General features: G+C 43.3%; 1 protein-coding gene across 6 annotated transcripts in view; it reads right to left on the reverse strand.

The window, feature by feature from the left end:
• EXD3 (exonuclease 3'-5' domain containing 3) overlaps positions 1-10,548 on the reverse strand; it is a 356,324-nt gene extending 345,776 nt beyond the window's left edge. For 2 of the 6 annotated variants that reach the window (XM_069747665.1, XM_069747673.1), the window contains exons 1-3: positions 10,444-10,548; positions 8,835-8,870; positions 8,066-8,123 (exon numbers count right to left, since the gene is read on the reverse strand). The gene's annotated coding sequence lies outside the window, so the exon portion shown is untranslated. The remainder of the gene's footprint in view (positions 1-8,065; positions 8,124-8,834; positions 8,871-10,443) is intronic. The other 4 variants (XM_069747667.1, XM_069747668.1, XM_069747666.1 and 1 more) reach the window with 2 other exon arrangements.
• Between the last annotated feature and the right edge of the window lie 15,193 nt (positions 10,549-25,741).

Genomic DNA, 25,741 nt, shown 5'->3' on the forward strand with positions numbered 1-25,741 from the left:
GTGCACACTTCTTGCCTAGAAAACTTCCCAGCTCTGATAAGAGTTCAGAGGTGGGCAGTAATGTAAGCAATGTGATGTAAACTATAGAATTAAAATTTCCCTCGGTCATTGAGAGCGTAGAGGATTTTAATAAGAGGGAAAGGATTTTAATAAGAGGTAAATCACAAAGTTTCTTGTGTTTACAAGCATTTTGCCAAGTTAATAAGAGGAGACGACACGTTTAACTGCAACTGGCCAGACTGTGCCCATTTCGATGACGAGCAGCATTTATGACTTTGATTACTTGGCTTCTACTGAGCCAATTTTTGCGTACCAACATTTCATATTCCTTTCTTTACCAGATGATACCAAAAAAAAAAATCTATAAAACTATTTGTCTGCAGATTCTCAACTCGGGAGACAATGAAAAATGAACGCAGATCAGATAACACATTCAAGTATCTGGATAGAAAAATATCTTCCTTTTGAGTTATCTCATCCCAAAAGACAGTCACTGGCGAGAAACAAAGTCTTTACGCAGATTGAGGTAATTGCAGCACAGGACGCCGCCATGTCACATTCCGATGGCGTAAGCGACAATTACAGATACACTTCAGCGAGGGAATGGATAATATGACGATACAGGGGTTAAATGCAGAGGCGACTGCAGTAAGTGGTATAATGAGAGCAATAAAATTACTTGGAAAGTGCTCAAGGGAAAAAAAGAAAATCATCCAGGAGCATTTAAGCATTTGTTCTTGGAAACAGCGCCCCAAACCCTGCTCATGTTTGTGTGTTCAATTTGAGCGTTTTTATAATCATGTACTCCAATAAAAAAAAGAATTATGACATTTTTAAACATAACCCTGTATGATGTATCCGTTATCTCCATGTGAACATGGACACTTTAGTAGATACTGTATTATAAATGGAGCCGTTGTCCACAGCAATCAGTTAGTTCTTGACTGTCATCCAAAAATTAAAGTTTTAATCTGATTGCACAAGTACTCCAATCTTCTTTTGCTTGACACATCACTGGTGTTTCTACCCCACAGTTGTGATAATAGTGCACAGTTAGCTGTTACGAATCCTAAAAGCCTATGGAAGGAATGCTTTGAGTTGTAGTTTTGCAGTCTAAACAGATTTAGTATGGAAACCACTGACGTATACATGTATGTATGATGTTTCTGGGAAAAGACATTTTTGGTCAACTACAATTACCAGAACAAATATTGAAATATAGAACTGTTAAGACCAGCAGTGTAACCCACTAAAACAAACCAATACAAATGCATGGTGAGAAGAGTATGTGGGCTTGGACTGTGCGCTGAATAAAGCAGAACTTTCATCACATTATTTTCAGGCCTATGTTGCCCTCTAGTGGCATGTATAATAACAGCATCCTGAAAGCTGACTGCAGCAAACACCAATTGTATAAATAAAATGGGACAAGAATATTTTCTTTATACAACAGTAACCCCTACTATAAACCTGTTTGCATCCTAATATATTAAAGGGAACCTGTCACTCCATTTTTTCAGATTGAGATATAAATACTGTTAAATAGGGCCTGCGCTGTGCGTTACAATAGTGTATGTAGTGTACCCTGATTCCCCACCTATGCTGCGCAATACATTACCAAAGTCACCGTTTTCGCCTGTCAATCAGGCTGGTCAGGTCAGGTGGGCGTGGTGGTGTGCGCATGTCGCAGTGACGAATCCACTGCACGCACGTGAAGAAGCAGCTCGCGATCTGCGCTATTACCCCCTGTCATGAGATGCAAACTCGGCTTTGGGAAAATGGCCGCCGCGATCTCTTCTGCGCACGCGCGGCATCCCGTGGCCATTTTCCTGAAGCCCCGTGCAGCAGAGCACTCCATCTGCGCACGCGCGGCACCAGGAAGATGGCCGCCCCCACCGATGACAGGGGGTAATAGCGCAGATCGCGTGCTGCTTCTTCACGTGCGCGCAGTGGATTCGTCACTGCGACATGCGCACACCACTACGCCACCAACGGAAAGCTGGGGAAGAAACAGCGATGTCACCACGCCCACCTGACCTGACCAGCCTGATTGACAGGCGAAAACGGCGACTTTGGTAATGTATTTCTCAGCATAGGTGGGGAATCAGGGTACACTACATACACTATTGTAACGCACAGCGCAGGCCCTATTTAACAGTATTTATATCTCAATCTCAAAAAACGGGGTGACAGGTTCCCTTTAAGCACAGAATGCAAGACAGTTAAGAGGTAAAACCAAGGAGAAAAGAGGCCTGGACCCAAACTGTCTCCTCAGGAGAAATGCAATGAGCAAAATGCTGTCCTCATGCAACTACAATACGGAGGTAGCAGGGTTGTGGATGCTGCGTTCACTGAACCATGCAGATTTACCGCATGCAATACATTCATTTGATGACATTTCTGTTACTGAGACTAGTGTCTCCAAAAAAAGAAATTGACATGCAGCGGTCCTGAAAGACACGCCGCATGTCAGCGTCCGCGGGTGATCCGCAGGTGCACATACACATATAGTGGACATGGGGTGCATAAATATGCAGCGTCAAACCTGCAGCTATTCCTGATCGTGGGTCCTTACCCTTAGGCTGCAACAATTTTTGGCAAGTGAGGACAATACAAATAGGAATGCCGAAAACCTACATAGCAAAGCAAACATGATAGAAAGGGGTGTAACCATACAAGCATTTGGATTTTTGTAGTCCAGTCACAGCTCAAGCTACATTTACAGTTTTTCTGCTTTTCTGTAAGTTCCCAGGAGAGGTGCAGTAGCTTTTGGACTTGCAAGTTGAACATTACGTCCTGCTGCTGTGCATTGTGGGAGATGTAGAGTAAAGTAAGAACTGTGCATCATATGTAGAAAAATAAGACCATAAGTACTCCAACAGTGCAATGCAGCACCGGACATTAGAGGGGGCGCACGGCAGCACCGGACGCTAGAGGGGGCGCACGGCAGCACCGGACGCTAGAGGGGGCGCACGGCAGCACCGGACGCTAGAGGGGGCGCACGGCAGCACCGGACGCTAGAGGGGGCGCACGGCAAAAAAAAAAAAAAAGGCCAAACTTTTAAAAAAATATCAAAAAGCAGGGAATTCATTAAGATACTTCTACTCTCCTCTTAAAGGGAACCTGTCATCAGAAAAAAAAGGCTATTAACCTGCAGATATGGGGTTAATCTGGAGGTTAAGGTGATGGTCACACGTTCAGTATTTGACCTCAGTATTTGTAAGCCAAAATGGGGAGTGGAAAAGTATAATAGAAACACGTCACCACTTCTGTATTTCTCATCCACTCCTGGTTTTGGCTTCCAAATACTGATGTAAAATACTGACAACATACTGAACGTGGCCTAATAGCGTTATTAAGGCCTCTTTCACACTTCCGTCTTTTCAGATCCGTTGCAATGCATCGTTTTGGGAAAAAACGGATCCTGCAAATGTGCCCGCAGGATCCGTTTTTTCCCATAGACTTGTATTAGCGACGGATCGCGCCGGATGGTGACACGCCGCGTCCGAAGTGTGACGGATCTGTCATGTTTTGGCGGATCGTCATCTGGAAAAAACGTTCAATGTAACGTTTTTTGTCTGCGTCAGGAAAACGTGTCGCGATGGATCCTGTGGCATACGTCGTTGACTAGAATGGAAGCCTATGGACGCAGGATCTGTCGTGACACGTCGTATGACGGAATCCAGCGCTGAAATCAATTTTTTTTTTTTTTTTTACACTGAGCATGCTCAGAATCAGGAATTTGTAGCCAATTGGCCAGACAGGCCCCAAATCTATATAAACCTGGCCTGGGGCGTCACCCCCAAATGTGCCAGCAAGACTCCTGCCAGCCTGAAAACAGCCAGCCAGTCAATATATTGGTTTCCCTATTTTCCAGTAGCCAATCACATTTGGGAGACTCCCATTTTTGGGCATGGAAAACGGATCCGTCAAAAAAACGAATGAAACGGATGGTAAAAACGGATGTAACGTATCCAGTTTTTCGATGGAACCGTCTAAATACTGGATCCGTTGCATCCGTTTTTCACTATTTTTGACGCATCCATCAATACGTCGCGCCGACGCATTGTGATGGATTAAAAAAACCGGAAGTGTGAAAGTAGCCTTACCTGCCCGGCGCCTGCACTTAGCTGAATGCTGCGGGGAGAAAATGAGTTTTATTTCCCCAGCAACATTCGGTTTCAGTTACGGGGGCAGCGCCTGCTCTAAAGACACAGAGAGACGGATGTAACCGTGCTCCTGGCCCTGACTGACACTCCCTATACATTGGGTCCAGGGGCTCAGTGACAGCTGCCGCTCTGTATACTCAGAACGGTGACTGAACCTGTGCCGCCTCAGTGACTGAAACTGGAACACTGCTGGAGGAATAAAGTTCATTTTCTCCCAGCAACGTTCAGCTAAGCGCAGGGCAGGTTAATAATGCTGTTAACCTGCAGATTAACCCCATATATTATTCTTTTTTTTGCAGGTGACAGGCTCCCTTTAACCCCTTTCTGCCATTGGACGTAATATTCCGTCCATGTGGGGTGGGCCTTAATTCCCAAGGACGGAATATTACGTCCAGCGCGATCGGCCGCGCTCATGGGGGAAGCGCCGCCGATCGCGGCTGGGTGTCAGCTGCTTATCGCAGCTGACATCCGGCGCTATGTGCCAGGAGCGGTCACGGACCGCCCCCGGCACACCGCGATCAAAGATGATCGCGATGTGCCGGCGATGCAGGGAAGCATCGCGCAGGGAGGGGGCTCCTTGCGTGCTTCCCTGAGACCCCCGCAGCAACGCGATGTGATCGCGTTGCTCCGGGGGTCTCCTACCTCCCTCCCTGCAGTAAGTCCCGGATCCAAAATGGCCGCGGATCCGGGTCCTGCAGGGAGGGAGGTGGCTTACCAAGTGCCTGCTCAGAGCAGGCACTTGGTAACGCTGCACTGCTCTCAGACAGATCGGTGATCTGTCAGAGTGCTGTGCAAACTGGCAGATCACCGATCTGTATTGTCCCTCCCTGGGACAAAGTAAAAAAGTTAAAAAAAAAAATTCCAAGTGTGTAAAAAAAAAAAAAAATCCTAAATAATGAAAATAAAAAAATATATATTATTCCCATAAATACATTTCTTTATCTAAATAAAAAAAAAAAACAATAAAAGTACACATATTTAGTATCGCCGCGTCCGTAACGACCCGACCTATAGAACTGGCCCACTAGTTAACCCCTTCAGTAAACACCGTAAGAAAAAAAAGAAAAAAACGAGGCAAAAAACAACGCTTTATTATCATACCGCCAAACAAAAAGTGGAATAACACGCGATCAAAAAGACGGATATAAATAACCATGGTACCGCTGAAAGCGTCATCTTGTCCCGCAAAAAATGAGCTGCCATACAGCAACATCAGCAAAAAAATAAAAAAGTTATAGTCCTCAGAATAAAGCGATGCAAAAATAATTATTTTTTTCTATAAAATAGTTTTTATCGTATAAAAGCGCCAAAACATAAAAAAAAATGATATAAATGAGGTGTCGCTGTAATCGTACTGAACCGAAGATTAAAACTGCTTTATCAATTTTACCAAACGCGGAACGGTATAAACGCCTACCCCAAAAGAAATTCATGAATAGCTGGTTTTTGGTCATTCTGCCTCACAAAAATCGGAATAAAAAGCGATCAAAAAATGTCACGTGCCCGAAAATGTTACCAATAAAAACGTCAACTCGTCCCGCAAAAAACAAGACCTCACATGACTCTGTGGACTCAAATATGGAAAAAGTATAGCTCTCAAAATGTGGTAACGCAAAAAATATTTTTTGCAATAAAAAGCGTCTTTCAGTGTGTGACGGCTGCCAATCATAAAAATCCGCTAAAAAACCCGCTATAAAAGTAAATGAAAAAAATGTATTTATTTCCATTTTCCCATTAGGGTTAGGGCTAGGGTTAGGGCTAGGGCTAGGGTTAAGGCTAGGGTTAGGGCTAGGGTTGGGACTAGGGTTAGGGCTAGGGTTAGGGTTAAGGCTACAGTTAGGGTTGGGACTAAAGTTAGGGTTAGGGTTTGGATTACATTTACGATTGGGATTAGGATTAGGGGTGTGTCTGGGTTAGAGGTGTGGTTAGGGTTACCGTTGGGATTAGGGTTAGGGGTGTGTTTGGATTAGGGTTTCAGTTATAATTGGGGGGTTTCCACTGTTTAGGCACATCAGGGGGATCTCCAAACGCGACATGGCGACCGATCTCAATTCCATCCAATTCTGCATTGAAAAAGTAAAACAGTGCTCCTTCCCTTCCGAGCTCTCCCGTGTGCCCAAACAGGAGTTTACCCCAACATATGGGGTATCAGCGTACTCAGGACAAATTGGGCAACAACTTTTGGGGTCCAATTTCTCCTGTTACCCTTGGGAAAATACAAAACTGGGGGCTAAAAAATAATTTTTGTGGGAAAAAAAGATTTTTTATTTTCACGGCTCTGCGTTATAAACTGTAGTGAAACACTTGGGGGCTCAAAGTTCTCACAACACATCTAGATAAGTTCGTGGGGGGGGTCTAGTTTCCAATATGGGGTCACTTGTGGGGGGTTTCTACTGTTTAGGTACATTAGGGGCTCTGCAAACACAATGTGACGCCTGCAGACCATTCCATCTAAGTCTGTATTCCAAATGGCGCTCCTTCCCTTCCGAGCCCTCCCATGCGCCCAAACGCTGGTTCTCCCCCACATATAGGGTATCAGCGCACTCAGGACAAATTGCACAACAACTTTTGGGGTCCAATTTCTCCTGTTACCCTCAGGAAAATACAAAACTGGGGGCTAAAAAATTATTTTTGTGGGAAAAAAATTTTGTTTTATTTTTACGGCTCTGCATTATAAACTTCTGTGAAGCTCTTATTGGGTCAAAGTGCTCACCACACATCTAGATAAGTTCCTTAGGGGGTCTACTTTTCAAAATGGTGTCACTTGTGGGGGGTTTCAATGTTTAGGTACATCAGTGGCTCTCCAAACGCAACATGGCGTCCCATCTCAATTCCTGTCAATTTTGCATTGAAAAGTCAAATGGCACTCCTTCCCTTCCGAGCTCTGCCATGCGCCCAAACTGTGGTTAACCCCCACATATGGGGTATCAGCGTACTCAGGACAAATTGTACAACAACTTTTGGGGTCCATTTTCTCCTGTTACCCTTGGTAAAATAAAACAAATTGGAGCTGAAGTAAATTTTTTGTGAAAAAAAGTTAAATGTTCATTTTTATTTAAACATTCCAAAAATTCCTGTGAAGCACCTGAAGGGTTAATAAACTTCTTGAATGTGGTTTTGAGAACCTTGAGGGGTGCAGTTTTTAGAATGGTGTCACACTTGGGTATTTTCTATCATATAGACCCCTCAAAATGACTTCAAATGAGATGTGGTCCCTAAAATAAAATGGTGTTGTAAAAATGAGAAATTGCTGGTCAACTTTTAACCCTTATAACTCCCTAACAAAAAAAATTTTTGGTTCCAAAATTGTGCTGATGTAAAGTAGACATGTGGGAAATGTTAACTTATTAAGTATTTTGTGTGACATATCTCTGTGATTTAATTGCATAAAAATTCAAAGTTGGAAAATTGCAAAATTTTCAAAATTTTCGCCAAATTTCCGTTTTTTCACAAATAAACGCAGGTAATATCAAAGAAATTTTACCACTATCATGAAGTACAATATGTCACGAGAAAACAATGTCAGAATCACCGGGATCCGTTGAAGCGTTCCAGAGTTATAACCTCATAAAGGGACAGTGGTCAGAATTGTAAAAATTGGCCCGGTCCATAACGTGCAAACCACCCTTGGGGGTAAAGGGGTTAAAGGGTTATTCCCATCTTGATATATGGATATTGTCAGATAGCACTTGTAAAAACAAGCACTTCTGCACTTTACAGACTATTAAAACTTTCAGCGACTCTTTAGTTATTAACACTTTTCTTTTTGTTTATGGCTTGTTGCCTTAGAAACAGACCACTGCTGCTAGACAGCAGAAGATGTGCAGTGAATACAAGCTCTCTTATTTTTTATTAATTGCTTTAAGCTGGCTGGGATCACTGGACCGAGCAGTTACCTCCTAATCCTGGACAGCTTCAGTGTTTAGAAGAAAGACAGCAGCGGTGGTCGATCTCCTAGGCAATGAGTTGTAAACAAAGAAAAAATCTGTTAATATCTCAAGAACAGATGTAAGTTTTAATAAGCAGTATATTACAAAAACTTCTTGTATTACAGGCACTATCTGACAGATTCTCAAGTATAAACATGGAAATTACCCTTTACATAAAAAATAAACAAATACAGTTTTTTTAGGGAAAATTGCCCAGTCGTACAGCACAGTAGGACGGGGTTTACTAAATGAGGGTTTTGGGAGGGGTCTTGAACAGCTCACTCAACAGCAAAATAAGGCTATGTGCACACGTTGCGGATTAGGCTTAGGAATTTCTGGTGCGGATTCTGCCTCTCCTAGCAGAAAACGCACCTGTGGATTTGTCGCGTTTTTTGTGCGGTTCCGCAGCGTTTTTGCTGCGATTTCCTTGCGGATTTGCTGCGTTTTTTACCCCTATGGTTTTCTATAATGGAATGGGTACAAAAACGCTGCAGATTCACAAAAAAGAAGTGACATGCTACTTCTTTTAAACCGCAGCGTTTCCGCAGAGGATTTTCCGCAAAGTGTGCACAGCATTTTTTTTTTCTCATTGATTTACATTGTACTGTAAATCAATTGCGGATCTGCAGCGTTTCTGCACCTCAAAAACCGCTGCGGATCCGCAAAGTGTGCACATACCCTAAGGGATATCACATCACTATTTACATGTATAGGACTGAAGACTAGAAACTCCTACCTGCTCCACCGGACTCTTCACTGTTACAGAGCCCTCCTGGAAGAGAAATAATTTGTGATTACAATGTGATCCCCGCACACCTGAACAGAGATTATATACATACACACACACACACACACACACACACACACACAACAGAATAATTAAGGAGCAGCTATAATTCTGCAGGCTTCAGAGCTGAAATCTTCCAGGGTTCCCAGCTAACTATCCCCCTGCATTACAGGAGTTCAACTGTCAGGAGAATGTCTAACAACAAGCTTGCTGACTGTTTCCAACAACATTCAGTAAAGTAGTGAATGCGGATAAATACGTTCCCCAGCTGTACTGGTCGTCCTCATATGATGCCATTAACGAGGACTGAACTCTATGTGACAAGGGCAGGGTATATACTAGAAATATGGCCCCCCAGCAGAACAGAGTATATAAGGAGACAAGTATGCCCACATCCCTAAAAATGTATGAAAAGTACCAAGCAGAAGCCAAGGTCCTCCAGCGGCACAGAGTATTTCAGGAGAGCAATGTGCTGCTGTTGGAGAGGACAGAGCCACACATGACAAGAGTAAAGTCAAGAGGGGCATAAAGCAGAATTAGCCCCCACTCCCGGCAGCACAGAGTATTTTAGGAGCAGTGTGATGCTGTGGATAAGGACAAGGCTGAATGTGACGAGGAGCAGTGTCACGAAAGGCACATAGCCAATGTAGGGTCCCCCAGCAGCACAGAGCATTTCAGGGGAGGCATGCACGGAGGTCAGTGAGGTGGTGCCTGGTCATGGTGTGAGGAGGGAATAGGAGCCAGACTGTGATACGCCAGTGTCTGTGCAGCAGACATTCTTCTCTATAGTACAGTCCAGATGGAGTGCAGAAATGAGGACGCCATCCCGACATTGCAGCCTACAGGAGAGGACACAGAGCTTTGTCAGATTCCTGACCAGAAGCCATGGGGGGAACACGCAGCCCAAGTACATGCACGGCTATGGGGCAGGCATTTCTGCCGGAAACTATCCCTCAGGGCGCAGCATTGGCGGCCACAATGGCCTTTATCCACCTCTCCCAAAAACAGATTAAGACAATGTAATTATTGGCATTTTTGGATGTGGAGTGGAAATGTCCTTCACACAGTTGCCGTATATCGTCAGGGTCGTAATTATTCCTCACAGGTGCCATTCCCACGTCTTACCTTACAACACAGGACAGGAGACCGGTGACACGAGACACTGGGGTAAAATGGTCAATAAAAATGCCAAATCTGAGGTAAAATTGTGTAAAAAGTGCAAGTCTGAGGGATGTTACAATTGTTATGACCATTTACCTCAGATGTGCCATTTTTATTAATGCTTTACTTGAGATTTGGAATTTTTATGAGTGTTTTACCTCAGATATGCCATTTTTTTTGAATGCTTTATTAATAAAAAAGGAAACCCTGAGGTAAAATGTTCATAAAAATGGCAAATGTGAGATAAACCCTGCACAACCTGGGCTTGAATGCAGTAAGCACTTCGGCAGCGGCTCCCTCCACCGCCATATTGGTCAGATATTTAATACTAAGCTTCTCCTGGCCTCCACATCCTACAGGGCCCCCAACACAGTCCGCCACTCCTTCATATACTCACTTTGCACCCACACCGCCTTCTTGGTCTGTACACGCCACGTACGTTTCCCCGGACCCGGAACCTTTTTACCTGACACTTTGCGCAGCCCGGACACTTTTTAGCGACGAACGCGGAAGTAACTCTTCTCTCGTTCTGCTTCTTGGTCTCCATAGAAACGTGCTGGCAGTCGTGTTTCTGTCACAGTGTATGGTAAAAAGTAGCTGTGCACTGAGCTCCATCCATTACTGCAGTGTATATGGAATGGTCAGCTAATTGTGGTCTATCAAACACTAGATGTTGTGGCACTACAAGTAGCATGATGTACACCTGCATCATCATATGACTAATACTGTTTGCAGTTACAATGGGAGACTGTGCAGTCTGTGTTCAGCAGACTCCAGAATTAAAGCATGTAATAAGAATATCCGATAATCCGGCTCCTAGACTGTCTCTGGTGCCAGATTAAAGGAATTCTATCACTCAGAAAGTCTCTACTCCATTCTCCTCTGTTCCAGCACTTTATGAGAAATCCATGTGCACAAGTGACAGGAACATCTTCATCTGATGCGTTTCAGAACACAATTTCTTGGTCGTAGACGTCCGACACATACAAGCGATCCCTGATAGAAAGGTTTTCTGAAGCACGGGCTCTTTATATAATCATCTCCTATACCAATCGCTGATCTAATGTGTTTCGGATGAAAAGAAGACGCAGGAAGCCACATAATTCCTAAATAGCCCCTAATCTGTTTCAGAAGCAAAATACAGCAGATCCGTGGCTCCAGACAAAAGTGCGGACATAACATTTATGTGCACAGGTTGCGGATTAGGCTTAGAAATTTCTGGTGCGGATTCTGCCTCTCCTGGCAGAAAACACGCCTGCGGATTTGTCGCGTTTTTGTGCAGTTCCGCAGCGTTTTTGCTGCGGTTTTCTTGCGGATTTGCTGCGTTTTTTACCCCTGCGGTTTTCTCTAATGGAATGGGTACAAAAACGCTGCAGATTCGCAAAAAAAGAAGTGACATGCTACTTCTTTTAAACCGCAGCGGATTTTCTGCAAAGTGTGCACAGCATTTTTTTTTCTCATTGATTTACATTGTACTGTAAATCAATTGCGGATCTGCAGCATTTCTGCACCTGAAAAACGCTGCGGATCCGCAGAGAAGCCGCAACATGTGCACATACCCTTATAAGCTTTCCACATTTTTGATTATTTCAAAAGAGTTTATGTGAATAAGAACAGGTATGGTATAAAAACTTAACTACAATAGCAAATTTGTATATCTATTTAATTGCAAGAAATGTAATATGTAGGCTGCACGAAAAGTCAGAATCCGTAGAACCATATCTCAGGTAGCGATAAAAAAGATGCGGTATGCCGACATTTTGCCACAATTCACACAGGAGAGGTCAGCAGCTTAGAAGTAAGAGGAAGTGAAAAAGTTAAAGCCAACATAAGAGATGGAGATCGGAGGAGACGGCTTCTAAGGAGAGAAGCATATTGGATTTTGGTCCAGCAAACTAGGCAGCCTAATGGTATGAATTCACATCAACTTATCATTCACCACTATTGATTATGAGAGAAAGTAAGTTGTGCGACTATTGTAATTTTTATAAATATGCTCTTTATATTATTTGTTCTGTTGTTCTATATGTTATGGTTTAAATTTTAATCTCACACCTGTTGATTAATTACGTTGTTATTGGAATATGCAAAAGGGGCTTGGTGCTTTAGAAAACCTCTATAAAGTTACATTCTCATGATGAGCTTTGGGTGCAGTTTGGACGCAGCATCTTATAGTTCCAGCAAAGCGGGTGGGATTTATAGAACTCTCCTGCCCACTGTGCTTCTTTTTGACACAATGTAAACTGACTATTTATATTTAACCCCTCTGTGACCTTAGACGTACTATCCCGTCGAGGTGCCCTGGGCTTATCTGACCCTGGACGGGATAGTACGTCATAGCCGATCGGCCGCGCTCACGGGGGGAGCGCGGCCGATCGCGGCCGGGTGTCAGCTGCTTATCGCAGCTGACATCCGGCACTATGTGCCAGGAGCGGTCACGGACCGCCCCCGGCACATTAACCCCTGGCACACCGCGATCAAAGATGATCGCGATGTGCCGGCGGTACAGGGAAGCACCGCGCAGGGAGGGGGCTCCCTGCGGGCTTCCCTGAGCCCCCCGCAGCAACGCGATGTGATCGCGTTGCTGCGAGGGTCTCCTCACCTCCCTCCCTGCTCGAGCCCCGGATCCAAGATGGCCGCGGATCCGGGTCCTGCAGGGAGGGAGGTGGCTTCACAGAGCCTGCTCAGAGCAGGCACTGTGAAGCAGCCTGCACTCCTATCAGATCAGTGATCTGACAGAGTGCTGTGCAAACTGTCAGATCACTGATCTGTGATGTCCCCCCCTGGGACAAAGTAAAAAAGTAAAAAAAAAAATTTCCAAATGTGTAAAAAAAATAAAAAAAAATATTCCAAAATAATGAAAAAAAAAAAAAAATATTATTCCCATAAATACATTTCTTCATCTAAATAAAAAAAAAAAACCAATAAAAGTACACATATTTAGTATCGCCGCGTCCGTAACGGCCCGACCTATAAAACTGGCCCACTAGTTAACCCCTTCAGTAAACACCGTAAGAAAAAAAAAAAAAAAACGAGGCAAAAAACAACGCTTTATTATCATACCGCCGAACAAAAAGTGGAATAACACGCGATCAAAAGGACAGATATAAATAACCATGGTACCGCTGAAAGCGTCATATTGTCCCGCAAAAAAAGAGCCGCCATACAGCATCATCAGCAAAAAAATAAAAAAGTTATAGTCCTGAGAATAAAGCGATGCAAAAATAATTATTTTTTTCTGTAAAATAGTTTTTATCGTATAAAAGCACCAAACCATAAAAAAATGATATAAATGAGGTATCGCTGTAATCGTACTGACCCGAAGAATAAAACTGATTTATCAATTTTACCAAACGCGGAACGGTATAAACGCCTCCCCCAATAGAAATTCATGAATAGCTGGCTTTTGGTCATTCTTCCTCACAAAAATCGGAATAAAAAGCGATAAAAAAAATGTCACGTGCCCAAAAATGTTTTCAATAAAAACGTCAACTCGTCCCGCAAAAAACAAGACCTCACATGACTCTGTGGACCAAAATATGGAAAAATTATAGCTCTCAAAATGTGGTATTGCAAAAAATATTTTTTGCAATAAAAAGGGTCTTTCAGTGTGTGACGGCTGCCAATCATAAAAATCCGCTAAAAAACTCGCTATAAAAGTAAATCAAACCCCCCTTCATCACCCCCTTAGTTTGGGAAAAATAAAAAAAAATGTATTTATTTCCATTTTCCCATTAGGGCTAGGGTTAGGGCTAGGGTTAGGGCTAGGGCTAGGGTTAGGGCTAGGGTTAGGGCTAGGGTTAGGGCTAGGGTTAGGGTTAGGGCTAGGGTTAGGGCTAGGGTTAGGGCTAGGGTTAGGGCTAGGGTTAGGGCTAGGGTTAGGGCTAGGGTTAGGGCTAGGATTAGGGCTAGGGTTAGGGTTAGGGCTAGGGTTAGGGTTGGGGCTACAGTTTGGGTTGGGGCTAAAGTTAGGGTTAGGGTTTAGATTACATTTACAGTTGGGAATAGGGTTGGGATTAGGGTTAGGGGTGTGTCAGGGTTAGAGGTGTGGTTAGGGTTACCGTTGGAATTAGGGTTAGGGGTGTGTTTAGATTAGGGTTTCAGTTATAATTGGGGGGTTTCCACTGTTTCGGCACATCAGGGGCTCTCCAAACACGACATGGCGTCCGATCTCAATTCCAGCCAATTCTGCGTTGAAAAAGTAAAACAGTGCTCCTTCCCTTCCGAGCTCTCCTGTGTGCCCAAACAGGGGTTTACCCCAACATATGGGGTATCAGCGTACTCAGGACAAATTGGACAACAACTTTTGTGGACCAATTTCTCCTGTTACCCTTGGGAAAATACAAAACTGGGGGCTAAAAAATAATTTTTGTGGGAAAACAAAAAGATTTTTTATTTTCACGGCTCTGCGTTATAAACTGTAGTGAAACACTTGGGGGTTCAAAGTTCTCACAACACATCTAGATAAGTTCATTGAGGGGTCTAGTTTCCAATATGGGGTCACTTGTGGGGGGTTTCTACTGTTTAGGTACATTAGGGGCTCTGCAAACGCAATGTGACGCCTGCAGACCAATCCATCTAAGTCTGCATTCCAAATGATGCTCCTTCCCTTCCGAGCCCTCCCATGCGCCCAAACGGTGGTTCCCCCCCACATATCGGGTATCAGCGTACTCAGGACAAATTGGACAACAACTTTTGTGGACCAATTTCTCCTGTTACCCTTGGGAAAATACAAAACTGGGGGCTAAAAAATAATTTTTGTGGAAAAAAAAATATTTTTTATTTGCATGGCTCTGCGTTATAAACTGTAGTGAAATACTTGGGGGTTCAAAGCTCTCACAACACATCAAGATGAGTTCCTTAGGGGGTCTACTTTCCAAAATGGTGTCACTTGTGGGGGGTTTCTACTGTTTAGGTACATTAGGGGCTCTGCAAACGCAATGTGACGCCTGCAGACCATTCCATCTAAGTCTGCATTCCAAATGGCGCTCCTTCCCTTCCGAACCCTCCCATGCGCCCAAACGGTGGTTCCCCCCCACATATGGGGTATCAGCGTACTCAGGACAAATTGGACAACAACTTTTGTGGTCCAATTTCTCCTCTTACCCTAGAGAAAATACAAAACTGGGGGCTAAAAAATAATTTTTGTGGGAAAAAAATTTTGTTTTATTTTTATGGCTCTGCATTATAAACTTCTGTGAAGCCCTTGGTGGGTCAAAGTGCTCACCACACATCCAGATAAGTTCCTTAGGGGGTCTACTTTCCAAAATGGTGTCACTTGTGGGGGGTTTCTACTGTTTAGGTACATTAGGGGCTCTGCAAACGCAATGTGACGCCTGCAGACCAATCCATCTAAGTCTGCATTCCAAATGATGCTCCTTCCCTTCCGAGCCCTCCCATGCGCCCAAACGGTGGTTCCCCCCCACATATCGGGTATCAGCGTACTCAGGACAAATTGGACAACAACATTTAGGGTCCAATTTCTCCTGCTAACCTTGGAAAAATACAAAACTGGGGGCTAAAATATAATTTTTGTGGAAAAAAAAATATTTTTTATTTGCATGGCTCTGCGTTATAAACTGTAGTGAAATACTTGGGGGTTCAAAGCTCTCACAACACATCAAGATGAGTTCCTTAGGGGGTCTACTTTCCAAAATGGTGTCACTTGTGGGGGGTTTCTACTGTTTAGGTACATTAGGGGCTCTGCAAACGCAATGTGACGCCTGCAGACCATTCCATCTAAGTCTGCATTCCAAATGGCGCTCCTTCCCTTCCGAACCCTCCCATGCGCCCAAACGGTGGTTCCCCCCCACATATGGGGTATCAGCGTACTCAGGACAAATTGGACAACAACTTTTGTGGTCCAATTTCTCCTCTTACCCTAGAGAAAATACAAAACTGGGGGCTAAAAAATAATTTTTGTGGGAAAAAAATTTTGTTTTATTTTTATGGCTCTGCATTATAAACTTCTGTGAAGCCCTTGGTGGGTCAAAGTGCTCACCACACATCCAGATAAGTTCCTTAGGGGGTCTACTTTCCAAAATGGTGTCACTTGTGGGGGGTTTCAATGTTTAGGCACATCAGTGGCTCTCCAAACGCAACATGGCGTCCCATCTCAATTCCTGTCAATTTTGCATTGAAAAGTCAAACGGCGCTCCTTCCCTTCCGAGCTCTCCCATGCGCCCAAACAGTGGTTTACTGCCACATATGGGGTATCAGCGTACTCGGGACAAATTGGACAACAACTTTTGAGGTCCAATTTCTTCTCTTACCCTTGGAAAAATAAAAAATTGGGGGCAAAAATATAATTTTTGTGAAAAAATATGATTTTTTATTTTTACGGTTCTGCATTATAAACTTCTGTGAAGCACTTGGTGGGTCAAAGTGCTCACCACACCTCTAGATAAGTTCCTTAGGGGGTCTACTTTCCAAAATGGTGTCACTTGTGGGGGGTTTCAATGTTTAGGCACATCAGTGGCTCTCCAAACGCAACATGGCGTCCCATCTCAATTTCTGTCAATTTTGCATTGAAAAGTCAAACTGCGCTCCTTCCCTTCCGAGCTCTCCCATGCGCCCAAACAGTGGTTTACTGCCACATATGGGGTATCAGCGTACTCAGGACAAATTGGACAACAACTTTTGAGGTCCAATTTCTTCTCTTACCCTTGGAAAAATAAAAAATTGGGGGCAAAAATATAATTTTTGTGAAAAAATATGATTTTTTATTTTTACGGTTCTGCATTATAAACTTCTGTGAAGCACTTGGTGGGTCAAAGTGCTCACCACACATCCAGATAAGTTCCTTAGGGGGTCTACTTTCCAAAATGGTGTCACTTGTGGGGGGTTTCAATGTTTAGGCACATCAGTGGCTCTCCAAACGCAACATGGCGTCCCATCTCAATTCCTGTCAAGTTTGCATTGAAAAGTCAAATAGCGCTCCTTCCCTTCCGAGCTCTCCCATGCGCCCAAACAGTGGTTTACTGCCACATATGGGGTATCAGCGTACTCAGGACAAATTGGACAACAACTTTTTGGGTCCAATTTCTCCTGTTACCCTTGGTAAAATAAAACAAATTGGAGCTGAAGTAAATTTTTTGTGTAAAAAAGTTAAATGTTCATTTTTATTTAAACATTCCAAAAATTCCTATTAAACACCTGAAGGGTTAATAAACTTCTTGAATGTGGTTTTGAGCACCTTGAGGGGTGCAGTTTTTAGAATGGTGTCACACTTGGGCATTTTCTATCATATAGACCCCTCAAAATGACTTCAAATGAGACGTGGTCCCTAAAAAAAAATGGTGTTGTAAAAATGAGAAATTGCTGGTCAACTTTTAACCCTTATAACTCCCTAACAAAAAAAAAAATTGGTTCCAAAATTATGCTGATGTAAAGGAGACATGTGGGAAATGTTACTTATTAAGTATTTTGTGTGACATATCTCTGTGATTTAATTGCATAAAAATTCAAAGTTTGAAAATTGCAAAATTTTCAAAATTTTCGCCAAATTTCCGTTTTTTTCACAAATAAACGCAGGTACTATCAAAGAAATTTTACCACTATCATGAAGTACAATATGTCTCGAGAAAACAATGTCAGAATCACCAGGATCCGTTGAAGCGTTTCGGAGTTATAACCTCATAAAGGGACAGTGGTCAGAATTGTAAAAATTGGCCTGGTCATTAACGTGCAAACCACCCTTGGGGGTAAAGGGGTTAAAATCCGCAGCTTGTCAATTTCTCTCGTGGGGACGCTGAGTTTTCTGTGCGGAGTTTAAAAAAACGTGGACTGTTTATATGTGTCAGACATCCAGCTTCTGACTGGAGCACCTTGGGCCCACCATGGAAAATCATTGTTGGGGCCCACTATGTAGCTACATAGAAATAAATACAAGACCACCAATTGTGTGGTAAAACACGCTAATATCAGGGTATAATATAAGCTAGTACATGTCTTAATTATGTAGCAGGGGTTGGGGTAGAATCATAGAGGGGTTGCCCCCCTCATAGAATATAATGTAGCCCCCTTCATAAAATATAATGCAGCACCCCACAAAATATAATGCAACCCCCTCAGGTATAACACAGTCGCCACCATAGAATATAATGTAGCACCCTCATAGGATATAATGCAGCCCCTCTCATGTAGTATACTGTAGCCCCCTCATAGGGCATAATACTGCCCCCCTCAAATAGTATGATGTAACCCCCAGAATATAATGTAGTCCCCTGAGAGAATAATGCAGCCCCCCAGAGTATACTGTAGCCCCCAGAATACAATGCAGTCCCCCCACAAAATATAATGTAGCCCCCTCATAAAGTATAATGCAGCCCCTCTCCACCCCATCATTGTCCTCATCACCACCTCCATCATTGCCTTCTCCCTCACCACCCCTATCATTCTCCCCCACCACTGCCCATTCCACCACCTCCTTTATTACCTCCTCCCCCACCACCATCATTGTCCATTTCATCACCTCCATCATTGCCTCCCCCACCGCCATCATTGCCCATCACTTCCATCTTGCCTGCCCCCACCATTATTGCCCATCACTGCCATCATTGCCTCCCCTCACCATCATTGCCCATCACCTCCATCATTGCCTCCCCCACCATCATTGCCCAGTGCACATGCTGCGGAAAAAACCGCGCGGAAACGCTGCGGATTACATTCCGCAGCATGTCACTTCTTTTCTGCGGATTTTCACCTGCTCCAATAGAAAACTGCAGATGAAAATCCGCAGAAGAAACCGCAGTAAAAACCGCAATAAATCCGCAACGGGTTTTCACTGCGGATTTTGGAATTCTGCTGCGGAAAAATCCGCAGTGGAATCTGCAAAGTGTGAACATAGCCTAACTCTGCTGTCTGTTTATAGTGACTGCATCCCTGGCGGGATTTATCTGTCACATCACTCGGAGATTTTGATGTAAACCCCAATGTAAGTGCTCAGCGTAAAGCACCAGATAAATGTGATCCTAAGTGTTATGTAAAATGTTCCCAATAAAAGCTTCAACTCAATCCACAAAAAAAGCAACTCCCGACTCAGGTCTGTCATCTGTTAGCGGAAATATAGAGGGCTTCCACGTTACTGATAGTACAAAGTCTAAAAAAGCGAAATGGCTCCTTGCTCCCCAAAAGAAATTCAGCAAATTCTACACTCTCAAATACAAATGCCCCCTCCCTTCTGAGCTCCAGTGTGCCTAAACAACATTTAGCATCCACATGTTTGGCATTTCTGTAATAATGAGTGCCCACCTAATTTACAGGTGCTTGTCTCCAGAAGCATGAGCTGATCACTACAATGGCAGTTTTAAATTTTCACTCCATTATCCAATGCTGCTTGTTTTTTAAACAACCATAGATCAAAATTGCCAATAAACCAGTAAATTCCCAAAGGGTTATAATTTCCAAAATGGGGTCAGTTGAGGGGGGACTCTGCTTTTCTAGCACTTAAGGGCTCTGTATATGGTGTTCGCAAACTATTCTAGGAAAATCTGCCCTCCAGGAGGAAAATAACACTCCGTCCCTCCAGACAAGGTAGTAGCATCCTTCATGTATATGCCCCACAATAAATATGACGCTTCCCCATGTAAGGCTACGTTCACATTAGCGTCTTTGGGCGCAGCGTCGTCGACGGATACCGACGCATGCGTCCCTATCTTTAACATGGGGGCGCATGGTCATGCGCCGGTATGCGTTGTCAAGCGTTGTACGACGCATGCGTCATTTGGGCGCACCAGACACGGCGCGGCCGACGCTACATGTTGCATTTTTCCTGCTCCAAATTTCCGGTAAACAACGCATGCGACGCACTTGCGTCGTAAATGCGCCAAAAAAACACTTTAGCGTCTATGTAAAACGCATAGGGCGCAGGTGCCTGCGTTGACTCGCGTTGTTCGACGCATGCGCCTTCTGAATAAAAAACAAGTGATGAAGTGTCTACGCAGTGACAAGAGCATAAGCATTAGCCAAGGCAAAATCCAGCTCCATATTCATGTAGATACTCTCCATGGGACGCTCCATCTTGATGCTGGAAACACAAGCAAAATGGGAGGAATTCATCTCTGCAAGGGTATATATACACAAATTCCATTACACCCACCCTCTTCTATCCCATTGGTGGTCTTTCTCTTTATAGTGTCTAGACACTACTAAAGCAGGATGGCACCATTGAAGCTCTAAAAAACTATAGGGAGAAAAATACTTTATCTAAAAAACTAATTAAAGCTGCCAAAAAGGAAACAGAGAAGCACATTGCTAAGGAGAGTAAAACTAATCCCAAACTGTTCTTCAACTATATCAATAGTAAAAGAATAAAAACTGAAAATGTAGGCCCCTTAAAAAAATAGTGAGGAAAGAATGGTTGTAGATGACGAGGAAAAAGCTAACATATTAAACACCTTCTTCTCCACGGTATTCACGGCGGAAAATGAAATGCTAGGTGAAATCCCAAGAAACAATGAAAACCCTATATTATGGGTCACCAATCTAACCCAAGAAGAGGTGCGAAACCGGCTAAATAAGATTAAAATAGATAAATCTCCGGGTCCGGATGGCATACACCCACGAGTACTAAGAGAACTAAGTAATGTAATAGATAAACCATTATTTCTTATTTTTAGGGACTCTATAGCGACGGGGTTTGTTCCCCAGGACTGGCGCATAGCAAATGTGGTGCCAATATTCAAAAAGGGCTCTAAAAGTGAACCTGGAAATTATAGGCCAGTAAGTCTAACCTCTATTGTTGGTAAAATATTTGAAGGGTTTCTGAGGGATGTTATTCTGGATTATCTCAATGAGAATAACTGTTTAACTCCATATCAGCATGGGTTTATGAGAAATCGCTCCTGTCAAACCAATCTAATCAGTTTTTATGAAGAGGTAAGCTATAGGCTGGGCAACGGTGAGTCATTGGACGTGGTATATCTCGATTTTTCCAAAGCGTTTGATACCGTGCCGCACAAGAGGTTGGTACACAAAATGAGAATGCTTGGTCTGGGGGAAAATGTGTGTAAATGGGTTAGTAACTGGCTTAGTGATAGAAAGCAGAGGGTGGTTATAAATGGTATAGTCTCTAACTGGGTCGCTGTGACCAGTGGGGTAACGCAGGGGTCGGTATTGGGACCTGTTCTCTTCAACATATTCATTAATGATCTGGTAGAAGGTTTACACAGTAAAATATCGATATTTGCAGATGATACAAAACTATGTAAAGCAGTTAATACAAGAGAAGATAGTATTCTGCTACAGATGGATCTGGATAGGTTGGAAACTTGGGCTGAAAGGTGGCAGATGAGGTTTAACAATGATAAATGTAAGGTTATACACATGGGAAGGAGGAATCAATATCACCATTACACACTGAACGGGAAACCACTGGGTAAATCTGACAGGGAGAAGGACTTGGGGATCCTAGTTAATGATAAACTTACCTGGAGCAGCCAGTGCCAGGCAGCAGCTGCCAAGGCAAACAGGATCATGGGGTGCATTAAAAGAGGTCTGGATACACATGATGAGAGCATTATACTGCCTCTGTACAAATCCCTAGTTAGACCGCACATGGAGTACTGTGTCCAGTTTTGGGCACCGGTGCTCAGGAAGGATATAATGGAACTAGAGAGAGTACAAAGGAGGGCAACAAAATTAATAAAGGGGATGGGAGAACTACAATACCTAGATAGATTAGCGAAATTAGGATTATTTAGTCTAGAAAAAAGACGACTGAGGGGCGATCTAATAACCATTTATAAGTATATAAGGGGACAATACAAATATCTCGCTGAGGATTTGTTTATACCAAGGAAGGTGACGGGCACAAGGGGGCATTCTTTGCATCTGGAGGAGAGAAGGTTTTTCCACCAACATAGAAGAGGATTCTTTACTGTTAGGGCAGTGAGAATCTGGAATTGCTTGCCTGAGGAGGTGGTGATGGCGAACTCAGTCGAGGGGTTCAAGAGAGGCCTGGATGTCTTCCTGGAGCAGAACAATATTGTATCATACAATTATTAGGTTCTGTAGAAGGACATAAATCTGGGGATTTATTATGATGGAATATAGGCTGAACTGGATGGACAAATGTCTTTTTTCGGCCTTACTAACTATGTTACTATGTTATATGACACTTTTTTGGGCGTTTATCTTCAATTGTGTCAAGAATAATAACATTTTAGGACAACGCATGCGTCAAAAAACGATGCGTTGTGTATGCGGTTTGGGTTGCGCCGACGACGCTGCGCCCAAAGACGCTAATGTGAACGTAGCCCAACACCAAAAAGGGGGGAGATAGTCCAGTCAAGGTATCCAGTAAGAAAATACATATTAACTCCTTTAAATATTGAGGTTGGAAAGGTAAAATGGAGCCGATACAAAGTTTTCATTGGTAGAGATCATGGAAAGAAAAAAGAATGGAAAGAAATTAAAAACATTTAAAAAGAAATGTATGATAACAAATCTTGTACATCATGATAAAAAGAAATGTAAAAACGGTTTAGAAAAGTGAGAAAAATCAATCCTACTACCCACTTAGAGAAAAGGGGCAAAGCTGAGAAAGTCGTTAAGGCCATGGGGACCTAAGGTGATGAAACACCAAATCCATTGTTTTTCCAACTGAGACAGGATTTTCTTCAGGACACTCCCTCTGTTCGTTATGATCCTGTCAATCTCTGAAACCAGTAGAAGTTTAGCGTCACAACCATGCTAGATTTTAAAGTGACGAGATATCGGCTTCATCATCACATCAGCCTCCTTTTTTGCATTTATTACATCAAGCACATGTTCACGGACTCATTTTTAGTTTTCTAGTCAGCCAACAATTGTGCAAGTTCTCCCACTTAAAAAGATGAGAGGCCTGTAATTGACATCATAGGTAGACCACAACTAAGAGTCAAAATGAGAAAACTAATCCAGAAAATCACCTTTCTGATTTGGCAAGGTTTATTTTGCAAATTATGGTGGAAAATACGTATTTGGTCACTAAAACATGCAAGATTTCTGGCTCCCACAGACCTCTAACTTCTTAAGAGGCTCCTCTGTCCTCCACTCATTATCTGTAGTAATCGCTCTTGTTTGAGGTTGTGGACAGGTGTGTTTTATACTGATAACAAGTTCCAACAGTCAAACTCCACTATGGTGAAGACCAAAGAGCTGTCGAAGAAGAAGTTACAGGTCTGTGAGAGCCAGAATTCTTGCATGTTTTTATGGGACCAAATACTTATTTTCCACCATAATTTGAAAAATAAATCTTGCCAAGTCAGACGAGGTGATTTTCTGGATTTGTTTTCTCATTTTGACTCTCATAGTTGTAGTCTACCTATGATGTCAATTACAGGCCTCTCTCATATTTTTAAGAGGGAGAACTTGCACTATTGGTGGCTGACTAAATACATCCCCCCCCCCCCCTTGCGTGTCTCTGCCCCCAACCCAACCTGTAAGAGAAGAAAAATAACTACTTATACTCACCTACAGGGCGGTATGGTCCTTGGAATGTCGCTTTTTCTGGTCCAGCGCCTCCAATCTTCTTGCGATGCCGCCCTTCTGCTTGCTTCCTGTGGGTGACGCTTCCCTGCATCATCCAGTCTCCTCGGCATCCCGCTCCTGCGCAGGGGTTTGTCTGCCCTGTTGAGGGCAGAGCAAAGTACTGCAGAGTGCAGGTGCCATGGCTCTTTGACCTTTCCCGACACCTGCGCTCACAGTACTTTGCTTTGTGACCTTTCCCGACACCTGCGCTCACAGTACTTTGCTTTGCCCTCAAAAGGGCAGAGATGTACACCTGGGCAGGAGCGGGATGCCGAGGAGCCTGTGTGGATGATGCAGGGACGCGTCACCCACGCGAAGCAAGCAGGAGGATGGCATCGCAAGAAGATGGGAGGCGCCAGATCAAGACCTGGGACACCCATCGGACCGCCCCGCAGGTGAGTATAATAAAAGTTATCTTTCTTCTCTTACAGGTCGGGTTGGGGACAGATATACAGCATCATAGAATACTATATGTCAGCCCGGAAAGATGATGGCCATAACTTATATCGGCCAAAACTGGTGACAGGTTCCCTTTAGTTAAGGTTAAATAACCATGCTTGTGTATGATATCAATATTGTCAATGCCCTACAGTATCGAGTTTCCTTATGGAACTTGGGAGTTGAATTATTACATAATTAGACTTTATATGTAATCGGAATACCACATTTATTCGCTGTACAAATCTTTTTACCATTTTTTTTTTTTTTTAATCATTGCACTAATATAGAATTACAACTTTTTAAAGATATTGTTGGGCGGCTCACTCTTTTTTGGTTTTCTTCGAAACTTGATATATTTAACTCCCTTGCCATGTATTGCCCTTTTGTCGGGTTACAAGTTAACCCTGAGGGTCTAGTTTCCAAAATGGTGCCACTAGTGGGGGATTTCATCTGTTTAGGCACCATCAGGGGTACTCCGAATGCGACAAGGTGTACGCAAACTTTGAATTGAAAAAGTTAAATGGCGCAATGTTGCAATTTTCACTCCTCAACATCCATTGCTGCTTGTTTCTGGAAAACACCCATGGAGTCAAAATAGTCATTACACCTGCAGATAAATTCCCAAAGGGGTATAATTTCCAAAAAGGGGTCATTGAGGGAGGGAATGTATATGGAATCCACAAACTAGTCTAGGAAAATCTGTGCTCCAGGAGACAAATAGCGTTCTGTCCCTCCCAAGTCTCTCCGTATGGCTAAGCAATACTGTACAGCCACATACGGGGTATTTCTACATTCAGCAGAAATTGTGGGACAAACTCAGGTGCCATTTTTTTTTTTCCCTGCGTGAAAATTTAAAACTTGGGGCTAAAACAATCTTTGAGGTAAATGTAAATTATTTTCTCTTTACTGCCCAATGGTATAAAAGTATGTGACACACCTGTGGTGTCAATATAATCACTGCACCCCTAGATGAATTCATTGAAAGGATTAATTGGTAAAATGTGGTCACTTATGGGGGGGAATTCTGCTGTTCTTGCACCTGAGTGGCTCTGCCAATGTAACATGGCACCCTCAAACAAGTGCAGCAAAATCTGAAATATAGTATGGCGCTACTTCCCTTCTGAGCCTTGCACTGTGCCTCAAAAGTAGTTTTCGACCACATATGGGGCATCTGTGAACTCACGAGAAATTGTACAACAAACTTTGGGGTCCATTTTCTCCTTTTGCCCTTGTGAAAATACAAAATTTGTAGCTAAAAAAAAAATTGTGGGGAAAAATGTGATTATTTTTTTAAATTTTCACGGCTTTACGTTATAAATCGTGATGAGAGAGTATACTCGTTGCTCGGGTGGTCTCTGAATATTTATGACTGCTCAGAGACTTAGTTTTTATCGCCACAGCTGAATGATTTACAGCTGCTAGCCAGGCTGAGTACATGTGGGGGTTGCCTGGTTGCTAGGGAATCCCCACCTGTATTCAAGCAGGCTAGTAGCCGCAAATCATGCTGCTGATGCGATGAAAACTTAATCTCCGAGCAGTTACAAATACTCGGAGACCACCCGAGCAACGAGTACACTCGCTCATCACTAGTTATAAACTTCTGTGAAGCACCAAAATGGTGTCAACTGTTTAGGCACATCAGGACCTCTCCAAACGCAACATGGCATCTGCTAATTATTCTAGCATAATTTACAGTCAAAAAGTCAAATGGCCGCTCCTTCCCCTCCGAGTCCTGCCGTGCA

This window comes from Ranitomeya imitator, chromosome 2, assembly GCF_032444005.1.
Source record: "Ranitomeya imitator isolate aRanImi1 chromosome 2, aRanImi1.pri, whole genome shotgun sequence".
Classification (NCBI taxonomy): domain Eukaryota; kingdom Metazoa; phylum Chordata; class Amphibia; order Anura; family Dendrobatidae; genus Ranitomeya; species Ranitomeya imitator.